The 20,730-nt window shown below is 35.3% G+C and overlaps 1 pseudogene; it reads right to left on the bottom strand.

Annotated features, from left to right (window-relative positions):
* Positions 1 to 19,477: 19,477 nt before the first annotated feature.
* LOC145121346 (blue copper protein pseudogene) lies at positions 19,478 to 20,461 on the bottom strand (annotated as a pseudogene).
* Between the last annotated feature and the right edge of the window lie 269 nt (positions 20,462 to 20,730).

The following is a 20,730-nucleotide window of genomic DNA, read 5'->3' as shown; positions in this document are numbered from 1 at the left end:
GTAGGGTGTACGATCAGCCGGATCTAGTAAGTAGACCCCAAAATACCATACAATTATTTGATATTATGATATGATAGAACAACATGCTAGTACTAGGCTAGGGATCTTCAGGAATTGCATAATAGAATTTCCTGATTATATGATGTCTGATAGCCTAGAGGTAGTGCCTCCAGATTTTTAGTGCAAACACGACTGCTCCCAACTCAAGGTCATGCGTGGTGTAGTTCACCTCGTGGTTCTTTAGTTGTCTTGACGCGTAGGCTATGACCTTTCCTCACTGCATGAGTACACAACCTAATCCTTGATTGGATGCGTCACAAAAGACTACGAAGTCTTCCGTCCCTTCTGGAAGAGACAAGACTGGGATGCTGCATAGGGCCTGTTTCAAGGTTTGGAAGGCAGCTTCTTGTTTCCTCTCCTAGATTAAGGTTACACCCTTCTGAGTTGGGGCGGTGAGCGGTTTAGCGATTTTGGAGAAATTATGTATAAACCTCATGTAGTAACCAGCGAGGCCTAAGAATTCCCTGATCTCCGTTGGGGTTCTTGGTGTTGCTCATCCTTCAATTTCCTTTATTTTGGAAGGGTCCATATGTATCCCCTCTTCACTGACCACGTGAGCTAAGAAATCCACTTTTCGGATCCAAAATTCGCATTTGGAGAACTTCGCATACAGCTTCTCCGCTCTTAATGTTTCCAAAACTTGTCGTAGGTGTTGTCGGTGCTCTTCCTCACTTCGGAAGTAGACTAGTATGTCATTGATGAATACTATCACGAAATTTTCTAGGTAAGTTCGACACACCCGGTTCATTAAGTCCATAAATGCCGCAGGCGCTTTTGTTCGACCGTAGGGCATTACTACGAATTCATAGTGACCGTAACGAGTTCGGAATGCGGTCTTGGGTATATCTTCCTATCGGACCCGTAGTTGGTGGTACCCGGATCTTAAATATATCTTCGAAAAGTAACTTGACCCTTGCAACTGATCGAATAGGTCGTCGATCCGGGGAAGAGGGTATCGGTTTTTGACGGTGATCTTATTTAGTTCTCTGTAATCGATGCAGATGCGAAACGACCCATCCTTCTTCTTTACAAACAAGACCGAAGTTCCCCAGGGTGAGAAGCTTGGCCTTATAAATCCCTTGCCCAGTAATTCACTCAATTGGCTGGAAAGTTCTTGCATCTCAGCAGGAGCTAATCTCTATGGCGACTTGGCAATTGGTGTGGCTACGGGTATCAAGTTGATTCTAAATTCGACCTGTCGTTCGGGAGGTATTCCCGTGAGGTCTTCGGGAAACACATCGGGGAAGTTACACACCACCGGGATGTCTTTAATGTTCTTTTCTCCTTTCTTTTTATTGAACACGTGGGCTAAGAAGGCGTGGTTCTTCTTATGTAAACACTTATGTGCCTTGATACATGAGATGAGGCAAAGGTTTGTACCGGGTTTATCACCGTATATGACCAAGGTTTCGTTTTTTGGTAGGTGAAGGCAAACGAGCTTCTCGTAACACATAATGTCGGCACGGTGAGGACTTAGCCAGTCTATGTCGATGATCACATCAAAACTCCTTATGGTAACCGGCATTAAGTTGATTTGAAAGGAGTGGTTATTCAAAGTTAGTGTGCACCTTATGAATACATCGTTTATTGTTTCGGTTTTTCCGTTAGCCATTTCTACGATAAATGTTTCGTTTAGTGTTTGAGGGTTTTGTTTGAGTAGATGTTTAAACTTATGACTCACAAAGCTTCTCTCCGCCCCATTATCAAATAGTATGCATGTATAAATGTTATTGAGGAGGAACGTACCGGTGACCACTGATCCTTCTTTGCCTCCTCATGTCCTATTGCTAGGACTTTTCCCGTTCCCTCAACATTCCTGTTGTCGGCCTTTGGACAGTTTCTCTTGTAGTGGCCTGTTTCTCCACAACCATAGCATACTTGGCTCACCCCCACATTAGTGGGTTGGGTGGCCTGTTGTGCGGGTGCTCTGTAGTATCAGGCAGTGTGCCCCTTCCGGTTGCAGTTAGTACATTACATCTCCCGGAAGGCGTTGTTGTGGTGAAAGTTACATTTATCACACTTTGGGAGAGTGCCCGCATACGGCTTTGCAGGTGCTGGTGCAGCAGGGGTGGTAGTGGCATGAACCGTCACAATCTGTTGTTTCTTTGCAGGTTCCTGGGTTGGTTGTCCCTTCTTCTTGCTTCCAAACTTCCTCTTGTTATCACTTCCCTTTTCTGTTCGGTGACGGGAGTCATTATGCCCTTCTGTACCCCATGGTCAATGAGCTTTTGAGCAAGGCGCTTGGCGCTGTCGAAAGTTGTTGGGTTTGCAGCAATTACATTCCCTTGGATCTGGGGAGATAGTCCCCAAATGAAACGTTCTACTTTCTTGCTCTCCGAAGTGATCATTCCGGGGCATAGGATCGCCATGTCACTGAATCTGGCGGTGTAGGCTTCGATGTCAGAGCCGTTCATTGTGAGGTCCCAAAGCTCCTGTTCTAGCTTCTGTACCACGCCCCTTGAGCAGTACTCTTCGAGCATCATGATTTTGAGATCATCCCAGCTCATCGAGTTTGTCACCGGGAGTGTTAGGGCTTTCATGTGACCATTCCACCATGAAAGGGCCCTATCAGAAAGAGTGCAGGCTGTAAATTTGACTTTGCTCTCCTTGGGATAGGCACAAATTTCAAATATTGATTCCGTCTTTTCAAACCACTGCATCATAGCAATGACGCCACCGGTTCCATTGAAGGGCTTGGGCTTTCATTTTGCAAAGTCTTTATAAGTGCATTCCCTTGGGTGCCCTTGGTTTTCACTTTGATTGGAACTGTTCGTTCCATTTCCGCCTCCATTGCTGCTACTACTGATTTGAGCTACAGCAGCAGCCACAACAGCGGTCACAGCAACTTGGAACACTATGGTGTCCATTTGTGGGGGAGGCGGCGGTGGTGGTGGCGCCGATGTATTGTTCTTACGCCTGTTGTATCTTCCGGGCGACATTTTCTGCCACAAGGTGGAATGACAATTAGTTTTTGATATGGGTTATGGTTCTGACACTACTGAAATGGAACACTTTGTTTGTATCGAATCTAGTTGTTATTGTGAGTTGCTTGTACTTATAATTGAAACTTTATTATATCAAATAATAATGAAAAGAGAAGACATAGCAGATAACAACATCCAATAAAATAGAAACACATATTCGTTTCAATAATGATAAGGTACCAGTACATAATTTTTGGAAAATTGTCCTCTAAAAAGGTCTATAGTACATTAAAGATAAAAATTTGGCAGCATAAGGACCCTCTGAATAGTGTAATCACTTAGACGTAGGGTCGGTCCTACATATAGGAGATAGAAAAAGTGGTAGCACCAACGCATACCCATAAATCTAGTCTATATCAAACTGTGAGTAGGATGAATCCTACTCACGACGGGTAGTCCACTGCGGTCCCTGAGATGAAGTAGAGGCGCCATGTAGCTCAACCAATCGACGCTCGGCTGCGATCACTCTCTCCTCGAGAGCTGCATGCCTCTCCAGATATTCCCTTACCTCCGCTCGGGCGGTGGTAAGGTCCTTAATGAGTCTGTCCATGGGATAGTAGTCCCTCTCCAAATCTCGTGTCCGCGCATCTGTGACCTCCGCAACGGCTCCCAACTCCAGGACGCGGTTCGCCGTTGCTCTAGTCTAGTCGCCAAGGTCCGTGATCCACTGGATCATAACTGGGAGGGCTCTGTCAGCGGGTCCTCCATGGCTGAGGTTAAAAAAACCTCGCTTCATACCAAAGGGTGGGCTTTGCCTCTGGTGTCGACTCCGTCTCTCAAGGTCCTCCGCCCAACGGGGTGTAGGTCCATTGTAGCAATGTAGGGAGGATTGATGACTTCGGACTCCACATCCTCCTCCTCCTCCTCTTCCTCTATCTCTTCTTCAAACTCTTCCTAGGGCTCCTCTTCCAAGATCTCCTCAGGATCCTCCTTAGGATCCTCCTCAATCCACCCTCCATTCCCCTGGTTAGGGAAATAGGGATCTGCGGGCATGTGGAAACCTGCCATAGCGTCTGTACGAGAATATAAGTATGAGAAATACATGAAATGTTTATAATGTGCTAAAATACTCATGTAGTATTTTTGGTATAAGGTTGGTAAGTTTTAGATTCGTTGTCCACCACGACCATTCCTAAACATATGTTGATCATATCTCGACTAAATATAGTTGATCAGACTATATTTACCCTAGATATGATTACATAACTGTCTAAGTTTAATCGCGATGTCCAAATCTTCTATATACTTCTTATTATAACATTATTTTCTAATATGCATGTATGTTTGTACACTTTTATAAAATACTTGTATTTTTAAAGTATACTTTTAGTCAGAGTGTTTTAGTCCCATTGTATTTATAGTAGTGTATCTTGTATTGTTAGATATACTAGTTCACTATAAACAATGGTCTGATACCAATCTGTCACACCCCCGAACCAGTACGGCGGAAACATCCAAGGGCGGATGACGTCATTGTATTGTATCATAACAGTTGAATATAAATGAATCATAGCAACCTGAACATAATACATTGAGATTACAAGTTTACATAGTTTTACACACTGTGCTTGTTCAAAAATTACACATCATATGACTGAAAAGTAAAAATCCATGATGCAGTAACTCCTATTCTCAAAATGATTTGAATACCCGTTTACGGGTTCCCTGAGAATACAAGTGATTTTGAAAAACGTCAACAATAATGTTGGTGAGTTCATAAGTAGTTTTGTATGAAAAGGGTTTGTAATTGTTTTGTTTAAAATGGTTTTGTATACTTCCAGAAAATCCGATATTTTCTATAAAAATGGGCTGTAAGTCTTATATCCAAGACTAACAATGTATGTATGACTTTTGTATCTTTTCCTTGTAGAATGATAGTGTATGTTCCCAGAAAATCCAATATTTTCTTAAATGTAAACTGTAGTCTTAAACCCTAAGACCAGAAATGTAAGAAATGTTGTACTGTGAGATAGTATGTAGTTTTATTATTTTCATATAAAACTGATGAGGTGTAAGCTTCCCGTAAACCAAATAGTATAGTTAATCCCTATGTGAGTTATTATAACCATGCTTAATATGATTGTTATGCATGTACGACGTTTCTTCAGGCGTCGGAATCGGTAGATATTTGTCACCCTAGACTTGTCGGTCTAACTGTAGCAAACAACTCAGGTGTGGGGTTGTCAATCCCGTATAGATCTATACACAACTATCTCGCTCTCCATCCAGGAGACTTTGGTTATAATGCAAGACTTAAAGTGTACACTAGGTAGGTACGGTGAAGAGAATGTCTCACTAGAGCATTAACAGATTTACGTGAACTACGACTCCCTTTTTCTTATATAAAGAAATAATTATACCATTGAAAATTTATGAAAGTGCGGTTTTATGACTCCCAAACTATACCAAATATAGTTTGCCTTGTATGTGTTTGTGTGGTCTATTTATATAATTTTTTATATAAATATAAAGTTGAATTCTTGCCTAGTGTTAATATTGGTATTAAAACATAATATCCTTGAGTTTTAACCCATCAAAACAGTAATGACTAAAATATAACAAGTTTTACTAGAATAACTATTTTTAGTAAAGAAATTACCAAAAACTTGTTGCTTTTACAACCCAGATTTTATGGTGTATGTGTTCTTATCCATGTGAATCGTCAAAACCATAGTCACAAGACAAGGACAATGACAAATCCAAACTCATATGGACTGAACTTATGCAATCTTAACTTCTTGCCACCTGGCAGTACAGGGCCTGCCATTGCTTCCAAGTTGTTATGCAACCAATTGAGAACTTTCAGAACTCCTATGCAAAGCCAACTTTAACTGGAATGGGCACATAATATGTCAACACGATAGGTTATAAACCTCAAGTCGTGTGCTAGTGAAGAACCTCAGGTTTTATTCTTGATTAGTTCTTGAAATTCTTTTTAGGATCTTTAAGACTCCCACTATCCTCTTGACATATAAGACTATCTTGCCAAATATTCAAGAGATAGTGCCGATTCTTTATCAAGACAAACACTTCACACAATTGGCCTTAATTGGTCTTTGTTTTATCCAAAACATCACAACTTACCAATTTCAAATGTACAAGAGTAGGACACTTTTACTCTTACATTTGACAAGTGTTTTAAACATTTCTTTAAGATATGTCACTCAAGTTACAATCTTGGAGTATGACTCTAAGAATTGTTTTGGAACGAAGTATGACTCATCTTCCTGATCTAACCATTTCAACAATTCATGACTCCTCTTCTTAGTCATAAGAATGCACTAAGATGACCTTTAGAGGAATAATTGTGATATGATTTCTAAATCATTAAGATGATCACAAACATGATACTAAAGTACTCTCCCATCTTTTCAGATTTGAGAAACTTTTATCTTTCTGCCTAATTTGATTCTTCCCATTCGTTCTGCCATATATTGAGACTTTTCCAATGTTTCAGAATTATACTTAAACTTGTAAGTATAACCATATTTACTAAACTTTAGTAAATCAAATAGTCTTAACGAGCTTTGTGGTGGACATGACCAGTGCACAAGAATGTGTACTCGATCCCTTTAGTCCTTCACTTGACTCACACATCCATGTGAACAAGTAATTAGTCTTGATTTTCCAATGCTTGAAAGTTCTCATTCATCATACTATTCAACTTTCATGATTCCAAGTTACGGTCCAATTGAAACTTGGGTGATGAGGAACTTTCCTGATTTGGTAAATTTAGACACTACCACAAATGAAAGAATCAAATCCATTTTCCAATATTGCTATTAGTGGAATCATATAAGCAACAATTTTCCACAAATGTCATTGTAAGGATACTTCAAATAAATAAAATTAAACAATTTTCTTATATTTTAAAACTTTACGGAAAAACTTATTCTTACAATCCACATGGAAAATTGTTGTTATCTATTCCTTAGCAATATATCATAACTTCTTAAGCAACTGCTCAAAATTCTGATACGATCGAAATCCACCTTCGCGATCAGAATCATCATATACTTCCTTTAAGATTTCTCTCTATTCTTTGATTCTTAAAACATCAACATGTGACCCAGTCACATCATGTAATGAGGATCTCAGAATAGAACTTAACAGAGTTAGATAATGTGCTCTACCTGATGTAGAGTCAAACTTATTGACTTTAACATCCTTAGGTAAATTTGGCAGCTTTGCAATCAACGCCCCTTCCTTTGGCAAAATAAACATATGGACCCTTTGGTAATGGGACTATCTCAGACTTAGCCTTTTCTCTTTACCATTTGGTCATCCGGGTTGACTATTCAGCAAAACATCATAATTCCAATTATTAAACTCAAAATTAAAACCATTTAATTAATTGTTTAAGTTATGAACCCAAGAGTTTTAGAATTCAATTCTTTTTTTCATAAAAAACTTTTCTCAAATTCCAAAACTTGAGGGCAAGTTTTGTAATTCTTGAAAACCTTTGGATTCCATAACTTATGGAATTAATGGTGTTTTATGATGAAACTTTCAATGTTCCATAACTTAAGAACAAGTTATGGAATTCTTTAAAACATTAACACAAAATTTTGTAACTCCATAAAAACTTTGAATCAAATTTTTTTTTTTTAAAAAAAAACTTTCATATCCATAACTTATGGAAGTTTCAAAAACCCTTAAGATCACAACTTTTAAAAAAAACTTTTGAGCTCCAAAATTTTATGACAAAATATGTAACTCCTTAAAACATTTAGATCAAACTTTTAAAACTAATAAAATAATCATATCATTTTATCTTTTACTAAAATTGACCTAATTCAACTCATATAACAAATGATTCAAATTTTACAAATAATTCGTTTTTCACAAAACAAGTAATTATCTTAAAATTTGACAAATGTCATATTTTTTTCCCTTTTTTTTTCAACTTCAAAATAAAACATTTGCATCAATATAACAGAAAACAAACCATGGCTCTGATACCACTGTTGGGTTTTGAGCATTCTAACACTCCTATGGTGTACATGCAACCCTATAAACCTTGGATCTATGTTTTCTCTATTATACATGCAAATATTAACTATTCCAAGGTTTCATCCTAACTAGCATATTATAAAGCACCTATACTACAAAGTTCTAGTTAGATGACATACCTTTTGATGTAGCTTGATGTCTTCAAGCTTTAAGAGCTTAGCCCCAATAGTGTGGAAGCCTCAAATGGAATCACAAATCACCAAAACACCTTGGAAGAACTTGAGAGAATATGTATGCACACTAAAATCGGCCCACTCTTATTTTCACACACTTGTGCCAATTTTGTGAGCCAAGGACCCCTTTATATATTATGGAGGATTAGGGTTACATCCATGTAAACCCTAATACCCATGACCTTTCATTTACATAGGATCCATGGGTTAAAAGCTCCATGGACCATCCATGAAAGCTTAGCCCAACCTAAATGAACTTGGCCCATTCCATATATATAAGAGTCCATATTTAATTAGTTATTTTTGATCACTTAATTAATTCTTGATCAATACTAATTAAATAATATGATTCCATATTAATATATTAGAACTTATAATATATTAATATAAATCATAAATATACTATTCTCAAAAGACTATCCATATAAATTGTGCCGGTGAAGTGCAACCCAAATGGACCATGCCGGGTCGGGTCAAGTACATACCAAATATAGTTATGGACTTAGACATTAATCCAACAGTCTCCCACTTGGATAAGTCTAAAACTATTATTGAGTATGACTTCAAAACCTAACTGGCAATCGTAGCTCTTAAAGCCGCTGTCGAACTCTGACCTTGTCAATGACTTGTCCATTAGATAAGGGATCATATATTCCTCCATTCTAGATATCATATGGACTGAGACATGGATTATAATCATTCTCTCTGTCCATTTGTTGTTTCCCGATTTTCGATTTATGATGACTGACTGATTGAAGAAATCAAATCAGTCCTTGCTTGGTCAAGCACTCACATGTGTCATCACTAAATCATCGAGGGGCCCACATATATCGCTTTTATCCCGAAGGTAAAAGGAATGGATAAACTTCGACTCATATGGCTTGTTCTACTACTTGTTGAATCATACACAAAGGCACGTTTTATAACATCGAGTTACCAAATGCGTTTTCGTGCAATCAATGTATAACCAACTCATAGTAACAACTCATATCTCTAGGTTTGAAGAATATAAGATATTATCGTCTCATGATCACTCGTGATAAAATCCATGAAGTGATTCAAATAAGCGCGGGTTGAATCCAATACTCAGAACTTATGAGCACGCATGAGTGTTGTAGCACCATTTTGTCCACCAACTTGGACCTCTACAAACCAACCCATGACAGTCTTGATTCATATCTACTTCCAACATATGACCGACTGTGGATGGTTTGAATAACTTAATCATTCAGGAAGAGCGACTTAGTTATTCTGGAAGTCAAAACATGCAAAGTGAAACACAAGAATAAATGAATCAAATATGGTATCAAACCCTATGAATATAAATAAACATTTTTATTTATCACCATACTGATTACTCATTATTCATTGTTTCGGTTTTATCAACTTTATACTTGAATTAAAAACACTAGTTGTCCCATGCTCCAAGCATGTACACTATGTTTTTCTTAAACAATAGCTTTTCCATACACCAAGTATGCACTCTATGTTTGTCTATGATCCTTACTTTGTGAAATAAACCAATTGAACATAATTTCAATGATTCTAATTTCACACTCCCAAATCCTTATCGAAAAATGTGAGAATTTCAAATTCCTATCATTTATCGAAATCTGTTTAGATTTTAAACTTATATGCACTGACCCTCCTGTAATGAATATGTACAAAGTCACAAAGACTTGTCAACAATCATTATAAGGTATTCCAATGGAGATCAACTCCATGGAAACTAAGTCTCATATTCAAAGTACATTGCTTTGGACATGCTTCTTGCATTAAGTTTTCTAATCTTACACATATAACTTCCACCTATGGAGACAACTCCATATTCTCATTTTGACTATCACTTCTGAATAAGAGATGCCTCTTTTCAGAATATGTCAATATGGTCCTTCCAAAATTAGCACTATACTTCCAACTGTCCCTGAGCAACCAATCTTTGGTAAACCTCAGATTGTCCTCGACAATTGCTTAATCATTTTAGTCATATCCGATTCTAGACCTTTTCCCTTCTTAATGCCTCTGGGCATTTGGAAAAATTTAGAAATGACAAATATTATAGCACATGCAATCGATCCTGTACCCAAAGCAAACGGTGCACGATTCATGATGTCTCACATAAAGACATGATTTAGACCAGTCTTTTGCTACAATATTTTTATTTGCCATGTTTTCAAAATTTGACTATGAAGAGGGATGCCGTAATCATAATCGAATTTTGAGAACGCAATATATAGAATTTCCTTAAGTTGAACCAATCCAACATGAAATTCATATATATATATATATATATATATATATATATATATATATATATATATATATATATATATATATATATATATATATATATATATATATATTCTTGACTAAAGATGATTAAGGTCTCAATCTAAGCCTTTAGAACTGAAATGAAGTATATCCTCTCCCTTAATTATAGCAAAACAACTTTTTCAATCCCTGCAGCCTCACGAATTGAAACTTTTGTTTTCTATAATTAACATTGCTAACTTGCAACACTAACAATAATTATCATGCTCCCACTAACATGATGATTATTAGCATAACACTTATGCTCCCACTAGCTTTGACATGCCGTTTTTCAACTGTCTGAAAGATCTCCGTTTTGATCCTCTGTCTCAGTCGACTAGCTTTTATGAGAGATCTAAAATCTCCGAAATCTCCCCTCTGTCTCAGAGGACTAGCTTTTTTGGGAGATCTAAAAAAATATCCAAAACCTCCTCGGTAGAGGCCTGATTCTATTCCTTGGACTAGCTAATGAGTTAGTTTAACAACCTTCGGTAACTCCTAATTAGCTACATAACAAGAGAAAGATTCTGAACCAATCTTTGAATCAGGCTATCGCCTGCCTAAAAGAAAGGTCTCACTGGAGAAGCTTGACTGAAGGGTCCTAAGAGCAAGGTGCTTAGTCGCAGAAATCAGCTGGACTTCTAGAAATCAATACTTTATTGACTTTCTTACCAAAGTTCAGATTTCTGATACGAGATGCTTTGATAAAACTTTATCAAAATCATACACCTTTCCTTAGATAACATGCATGTGTGTCTAAACAATTTCAGAACTATGAAAAGAGATGCCGTAATCATAGTCTCAATTGTTTAGACCTTTTGCCATGTGCTTCAAATCTACTTGGTGGAAGTGTTTCCTCACCATCATTTTCATGAATCGGAGAGAAACCTTATGACCCTTAGATTTTATGGTGTATGTGTTCTCATCCATGTGAATCGTCAAAACCATAGTCACAAGACAAGGATAATGACAAATCCAAACTCATATGGACTGAACTTATGCAATCTTAACTTCTTGCCACCTCGCAGTACAGGGCCTGCCATTGCTTCCAAGTTGTTATGCAACCAATTGAGAACTTTCAGAACTCCTATGCAAAGCCAACTTTAACTGGAATGGGCACATAATATGTCAACACGATAGGTTATAAACCTCAAGTCGTGTGCTAGTGAAGAACCTCAGGTTTTATTCTTGATTAGTTCTTAAAATTCTTTTTAGGATCTTTAAGACTCCCACTATCCTCTTGACATATAAGACTATCTTGCCAAATATTCAAGAGATAGTGCGGATTCTTTATCAAGACAAACACTTCACACAATTGGCCTTAGTTGGTCTTTGTTTTATCCAAAACATCACAACTTAGCAATTTCAAATGTACAAGAGTAGGACACTTTTACTCTTACATTTGACAAGTGTTTTAAACCTTTCTTTAAGATATGTCACTCAAGTTACAATCTTGGAGTATGACTCTAAGAATTGTTTTGGAACGAAGTATGACTCATCTTCCTGATCTAACCATTTCAACAATTCATGACTCCTCTTCTTAGTCATAAGAATGCACTAAGATGACCTTTAGAGGACTAATTGTGATATGATTTCTAAATCATTAAGATGATCACAAACATGATACTAAAGTACTCTCCCATCTTTTCAGATTTGAGAAACTTTTATCTTTCTGCCTAATTTGATTCTTCCCATTCGTTCTGCCATACATTGAGACTTTTCCAATGTTTCAGAATTATACTTAAACTTGTAAGTATAACCATATTTACTAAACTTTAGTAAATCAAATAGTCTTAACGATCTTTGTGGTGGACATGACCAGTGCACAAGAATGTGTACTCGATCCCTTTAGTCCTTCACTTGACTCACACATCCATGTGAACAAGTAATTAGTCTTGATTTTCCAATGCTTGAAAGTTCTCATTCATCATACTATTCAACTTTCATGATTCCAAGTTTCGGTCCAATTGAAACTTGGGTGATAAGGAACTTTCCTGATTTGGTAAATTTAGACACTACCACAAATGAAAGAATCAAATCCATTTTCCAATATTGCTGTCAGTGGAATCATATAAGCAACAATTTTCCACAAATGTCATTGTAAGGATACTTCAAATAAACAAAATTAAACAATTTTCTTTTATTTTAAAACTTTGCAGAAAAACTTATCCTTACAATCCACATGGAAAATTGTTGTTATCTATTCCTTAGCAATATATCATAACATCTTAAGCAACTGCTCAAAATTCTGATGCGATCGAAATCCACCTTCGCGATCAGAATCAGCATATACTTCCTTTAAGATTTCTCTCTATTCTTTGATTCTTAAAACATCAACATGTGACCCAGTCACATCATGTAATGAGGATCTCAGAATAGAACTTAACAGAGTTAGATAATGGGCTCTACCTGATGTAGAGTCAAACTTATTGACTTTAACATCCTTAGGTAAATTTGGCAGCTTTGCAATCAATGCCCCTTCCTTTGGCAAAATAAACATATGGACCCTTTGGTAATGGGACTATCTCAGACTTAGCCTTTCTCTTTACCATTTGGTCAACCGGGTTGACTATGGCCAATCCCTTTCCATTGGGAAGAGAATGCTTTTTCTGGATTTCCGGTGTCACCATTGTCACTGTCCATAAAGTTTTTGGGAAGTTGATCTTCTAATCAAATTTGCTTCACTATCGTTCCAAATCATTGCTGATTCAGCATCACCAAGCAAATAGATATGATCATTAAGGTTCATGTCATAGTCTGTATCATAGTAGTCCCAAAGGAACTCACTATGTGACTTAGAAAGTGATTGAACATCCAACTTTCTCAAGACTTTGAAACCCAACTCTCCCGGCTTGTCAATATGTGACTTCATCTCTAAGATGTGATCACACATAGACCTTGCTTGCCATTAGGGCTTGAGTGACCTTGAACTTGTGGGTTAGGGAGAATAATTGGAGGAGGTGGAGGAAGTAAAGTTCCAAGAGATTTGGGAAGATCATAGATGTCTGAACTCGACATCTTTTGGGAGATATTCAAGATAGTTGATCTAAAGTCCTTAATATAACACCCAATATGAAATATTAAGGCTAGGATCCAACAACCTATTTATAACTGGAAGAGGGATGCTGTAATCCGAGTTATAAAATAGTTGAAGGTAGGTAAATGACGATTTACCAATTTCCACCATGAAAAACGAAATAATTTAATTAGGTTTTTTACTTGGATTTGAAACTCCTAGATCTTTTGAGATTCATTGAACTTTTCAATGGCATGTTTCAATCTTGAGTGTTCCCTTCAGGTTTTGTGACTGGGATGCCGAGGATCACAAAACAAGGTGTGAAGTAACCATGCAAATATACTTGGTACCCTTAATATTTACCCCTCAATCGATGTGCCGGTTAACCACACGAGCTCCACCGATACTATGATAAATATTAAGTTACCCTTTGCCTACTTTGTTAAATCCAGGTTAGTGTGCCGGTTAACCACACACGCTCCACTAACGGTTTAAACAAAGTGCAAAGTGTAATTTCATGGATTAGCACCTTATTCACATTTTCCTAAGTAACTAAGATTGAGAATTAATAAAAGGTTTAGTTACTTAGTATTTATCATTAATACTTTTAATGAAGGGAGAATTATAGTCATTGTCCTACCTGTTCGGCTAACGACCCTCCACCAGTCAAGGAAGCGGTGGGTGAGAGTGGACACCCATTAAGCTGCCATTTTATAGGCAACAACCTTATACCCCCCTTATAGACCGGCTTCGTGAATGATGCCTACTAATGGTAAGACGACTTGCTCTTATACATATAATATATTAAACTTTTAATATTATAATAGTATAAGGGTGTATTTTAGACATTTAAAATACTTGATGGTTTAATCTATTAATTAAACTAGACTTTTAATTTAATTAAACTCAAACCATATATTTATGGATTTAATAATACTCTTTTAATTAAACGCTTTAATTAACTATTAATAAAGTCCATAAGAGTTAATTTGAACTATTCAACAAAACATCATAATTCCAATTATTAAACTCAAAATTAAAACCATTTAATTAATTGTTTAAGTTATGAACCCAAGAGTTTTAGAATTTAATTCTTTTTTGAGTAAATTACTGAAATCGTCCCTGTGCTTTGGTCAAAATTGCACGTTTGGTCCCTAACTTTTTTTTTGCACTCGGATCGTCCCTATGGTTTGATTTTGTTGCGTTTTTCGTCCCTGTGGTTTGATTTTGTTGCATTTTTCGTCCCTTACATACATAAAGTTAGGGACCAAACATGCAATTTTTACCAAACCATAGGGACGAAAAACGCAACAAAATCAAACCACAGGGACGATCCGAGTGCAAAAAAAAAGTTAGGGACCAAACGTGCAATTTTGACCAAACCACAGGGACGATTTCAGTAATTTACTCTTCTTTTTTTCATAAAAAACTTTTCTCAATTTCCAAAACTTGAGGGCAAGTTTTGTAGTTCTTGAAAACCTTTGGATTCCATAACTTATGGAATTAATGGTGTTTTATGATGAAACTTTCCATGTTCCATAACTTAAGAACAAGTTATGGAATTCTTTAAAACATTAACACCAAATTTTGTAACTCCATAAAAACTTTGAATCAAATTTTTTTTTTAAAAAAAAAAAACTTTCATATCCATAACTTATGGAAGTTTCAAAAACCCTTAAGATCACAACTTTAAAAAAAACTTTTGAGCTCCAAAATTTTATGACAAAATTTGTAACTCCTTAAAACATTTAGATCAAACCTTTAAAACTAATAAAATAATCATATTATTTTATCTTTTACTAAATTTGACCTAATTCAACTCATATAACAAATGATTCAAATTTTACAAATAATTCGTTTTTCACAAAACAAGTAATTATCTTAAAATTTGACAAACGTCATGTTTTTTTTCCTTTTTTCCAACTTGAAAATAAAACATTTGCATCAATATAACAGAAAACAACCTGGCTCTGATACCACTGTTGGGTTTTGAGCATTCTAACACTCCTATGGTGTACATGCAACCCTATAAACCTTGGATCTATGTTTTCTCTATTATACATGCAAATATTAACTATTCCAAGGTTTCATCCTAACTAGCATATTATGAAGCACCTATACTACAAAGTTCTAGTTAGATGACATACCTTTTGATGTAGCTTGATGTCTTCAAGCTTTAAGAGCTTAGCCCCAATAGTGTGGAAGCCTCAAATGGAATCACAAATCACCAAAACACCTTGGAAGAACTTGAGAGAATATGTATGCACACTAAAATCGGCCCACTCTTATTTTCACACACTTGTGCCAATTTTGTGAGCCAATGACCCCTTTATATATTATGGAGGATTAGGGTTACATCCATGTAAACCCTAATACCCATGACCTTTCATTTACATAGGATCCATGGGTTAAAAGCTCCATGGACCATCCATGAAAGCTTAGCCCAACCTAAATGAACTTGGCCCATTCCATATATATAAGAGTCCATATTTAATTAGTTATTTTTGATCACTTAATTAATTCTTGATCAATACTAATTAAATAATATGATTCCATATTAATATATTAGAACTTATAATATATTAATATAAATCATAAATATACTATTCTCAAAAGACTGTCCATATAAATTGTGCCGGTGAAGTGCAACCCAAATGGACCATGCCGGGTCGGGTCAAGTACATACCAAATATAGTTATGGACTTAGACATTAATCCAACAGAAATGTATAGAAGCACTTGTGATACACGAAATTGCTTACCAAGGGGCTCTAAATCCGACTTGAAAGTGATGATCTTGGAGAAACTTGAGTTTGTTCTAGAGAGTGTTTTGAAGAAACGTGAAAGTGGTGAGAGGGAAAGGCCCTCTCGGCCGCAAGTTAAAAAGGAGGGAAGGATGAGGCTTTTCTTGATACATGTTGGTCACTTATGTTTCTTGTATGGAGGCATAGTATATATTGTTGTGTAGGGTATAGGAATTCAGTGGTTAAAGAGAAGTAAAGGGAAGATGCCAACTTGCAAAGTCAATGTCTTGGATACTACACCCAACCGAAATCTCTTGGACAAGGGAGGGGGATTTCGGCCTTTAGGGTTTTCCATTAGAAGGGTTTTCGATTCTAGGGTGGCCCTAACTTGTTGATTTCGGTTTTGTTATGGCTCATGGAAGGGTTTTTGGGTCTTTAAGGTCACCATTAAGAGGGTTTTCGGTCATGAGGTTTTCTTGGCTAAAAACCTTAAAGCAAAGGCCCACTTTTGGACTTACGTGTTACTATTTAATCTATTTTGGTCTTCTAAATGTTTATTACGAATATACATATTTATCATACATACTTATAAAGCTAGAATTTTTTCTTGAATCTCATGCATTTGAAACCCCCTTTTTTAACTTCCTCAAACCACATTCATTTGAATCCCCTTTTTTTAACCAATGCAAATCATAAGTTTTCTTAATTATGATTTAACACTCAAAAGTTTTATAACTTATATTATGTTTAATTAGCATTTAGTGAAAAGTTTACTATAAAAAGGCCAATCTTTTGTGTCTTTTGTGTTATATAAAATCTTACATGTAAGAAGGATTTGAAGATATTGTGATTCAAAAGTTTTCATATAGTTGAAGCATTCACGATCCAAATATGATGATTTGAAGAAATGGGTTATGTTGCATCGATGGTAATTGTAATATGATTTTTTCTTTCAACCAAAACAAATGAAGCTTTTCTATTCTTTCTTTATATTCAGTTTCTCATTTAATCTTTATATGTGATTTGTGTGTATTACTCAATCTTGAATGTGACTCTCCAAACATCAATGTTTTGCTTGTAATATCTTTCTGATTCTTCTTTTTCAAGAAAAATATTTTGATTGCAGGTTAGTGAAGAATTGTCATCAAGTTTCTATGGTTGAATGATGTTAAATGAAGAACGAAGATTCATAAAATGGATATAGGTTTTTTTGTTTGAGCAAAGTTGACGAATGTTAGTTTTTTCTTTTGATTTAAATGTATGTTTATGTAACATCTTTATTTATATATTCAACCACCTAATGCTCTTATTTATTTGATTGTAGTTTTTCTATTTTGATTATGTTTATTTTCTATTATTTTTTTGTTGGGTTATCCTACACAACATATTTAAAAAACAATATTTAAAAGATAACATAATTTTGAACATTTGATATGTAATTATGATAGACTTATCATGATATGTTCTTCATATGAAAGTAATTTATCCATATTACTACGAAAAGAATTACATATGACATTTACGAAAAAAATATATATTATATGTGATTTGTTTAATATGTATATGCACCTATGTATGTTATAAATTTATAATTAAATATATTTATGTTTAATAATTGAAGGGATTAAAATGATGCATCAAAACCAATTATTTAGACGAATATAATAATAATAATAATAATAATAATAATAATAAATATACATTTTCAAGTACCGCATTTATTTGAAACTCACACTACAACTCAAGAGTTTTCTAATTGATGTATATTTATTAGTTACAACTCAAGAGTTTTTAACTTATGATTATTAATTAGTAATCACTAATAACTTTTATTTTCCTTTCTTTTATAAGGTTGTAAAGTTTTGTTCATTAAAAACATTAATGCATTTGAAGAGATTTGTGATTTAAATATGAAGAGTTAATATAAATGTTATAATAGATTTTTAGTGTTTTTAGGTTATTAAAAATTATAGTGTTTATTTTTCATATTTTTTATTATTCGTTGTATATATATATATATTTTTTAATACAAATGTTATAATAGATGTTTTTCTATTTTTATGTTACTAAAAGTTGCAGTTTATATTTTTGTTCATACGTTTTGTTACCCGTTATATTATCATTCATTTGATATATAATTTACACAATTTTAAACGGTTTATAAAATTATCAAATAATTGTATATATCACAATACTTAAAAATTAAACTATAATGTTTAACAAAACTAATATGTTAACTATATGTTTGCTTTACTACTAATATTTTGTTTCAAAGTAGAAATATTAAATAATAATTTGATAAAAGTTATTATTTTAACTATATAATTCTATTCTCGCGCAACGCACGGTGATTCGCCTAATATACTCATATAACAATGTCATTTTTGATTTACAAGAATCAATTGCAACAAGGCTACATTATCTATTCATTTGTTCATGGTTACAATCTAGGCTTTACTTGACCCTAAATTTACTAGTTGCCACACAACCCAACCCGCTAATTTTGGGTTGGTTCGGATTGGGTTGGCGGGTTGGGTCGATTTTTGCCAGTTCTAATATATATATATATATATATATATATATATATATATATATATATATAGCGTGTCATGCCGATGTGAAATATACTAAACGTACAGTCGTGATCAATAGCATCTACCAACTATTGCCAAAAGAATGGTCTCTCTGTACTATGTACTTATACCATTATACCATTAATTCGTGTTATGATTCTAGGTTACCACCTTCATCTCTTCATATGTGATTTAAATTAAAGAAAATTTATACCATTCATGTTATGATTCTTGGTTACCACCCAAAGGTTGGACCGAAACTTATATAACAACTGCACATGGACCGAAAATTATACCCTGGAAATTTACGGATTTACTAAAATCCAAATTGCGAAATAATATCATCCAAGATATAAAACGTATAAGACTTGTTATAGTCAGTTAAGTCAATCAAATGAAAAGATTGTAGAGCATAAATAATATATTTCTGAATTACAGGAATGAGTCCATAATAATATTAGGGAACAAATTAATTGGTTCCAGCCAATAAATACCAGAAAAAAAAAAGACACACATATGACAAATATAATAAATATTATGATTCATGATCAGACCATAACAAAAGCTTCTTTTAACAACATAAAACAGAAAGCAATCCATGCAACCTAGAATTTGTGTGGTGCAAGTTTACGTGCTCCATGGTACGGAGGAGGAGGATATGTTGACTGGGGGAGTACATTGATGAAAAGTTTCAGTCCCATCAAACAGTGCTTTCCGACACCACAAATATACCATTTCCTCCCAGGGGTTTCAAGGGTGATCACATCGTATCCACTTGTGAGAGCTTCAGTAGCAGCAGGGATAGTACATTGTTGGAAGGAAGTTCCATTTACTCTGAACACATTATGCTTTCCCACAGCGTATCTGAAGACTATATCAATTATATATACATATTTAACCAGTTAGCAATTGCCTTAATTTGAAAACATAAAACATTACAGTGGTTTATAAGAAAATATACCAAGTTTGTCCCCGACAAAGAATTGTTTTCCCTTGGCCCAAGCTTGGTAATCAAAGTTCAAGGTCCATCCTTTATCGTCACCAACCACAAACACCTTGCTTGATGGAACAGGGGAGACCCAAGGAGCTGGGGGTGGTATTGATTGAGGGAGAACAGTGATGAAAAGCTTCATACCACCTTGCTCGCAATGTTTTCCAACTCCATAAATATACCATTTTCTTCCGGGTGTTTGAAGGGTTATGACATCGTATCCACTAGTGAGAGCTTCGTTAACAGGAGGAATCATACACTGTTGGAATACTGTTCCATTGACTCTGAAGACATTGTGTTTTCTAGCAGCATAGTTGAAAACTACATCCAGAATAAAGATAGGATTTAGATACTATCACATGTATAAAATCATGCTCAGAACCTAAACGATAAACCTAATGCTCATAGCACAATTAAGGAGCGCTTACTCAGTTTATCACCAACGAACGAACTTCTTGCCGTAAGCCCAAGCTTGATAATCGAAGTTGAGGGTCCAACCTTTATCATCACCAACAATGAACTCCTTGGCAGTAACTGAAGAAGCTATTGCAGCAACCATTGCTATAAATAAAACGATACTCCACCTGTTTGTAGCCATCTTTGATCACTTAACTACAATATGCTTCAAGTTATTTGCGTCTATATGAAATAGATTTTAGATGAAGTGGCTATTTATAGAAGGAATTCCAAAGGCATTGAACAAGTTTTGTACGGCATGGCATCAAATATGACCAAGTCTTGAACTGAGGGAGTGAGGGTCTACATGTTAAAAGATCGTTGCCGTCTGTTACTCTTCAGATCCTCCATTATTTTATTTGTGTTTATGACATAACTATAATTCCTTGTTAAAATATGAAAATGACGAAG

Source organism: Lactuca virosa, chromosome 6 (assembly GCF_052849685.1).
Source record: "Lactuca virosa cultivar CGN04683 chromosome 6, Lactuca_virosa_CGN04683_v6, whole genome shotgun sequence".
Lineage (NCBI taxonomy): Eukaryota > Viridiplantae > Streptophyta > Magnoliopsida > Asterales > Asteraceae > Lactuca > Lactuca virosa.
Note: the sequence above shows the minus strand (reverse complement) of the source record. Positions and strands in the feature narration are given on the sequence as shown.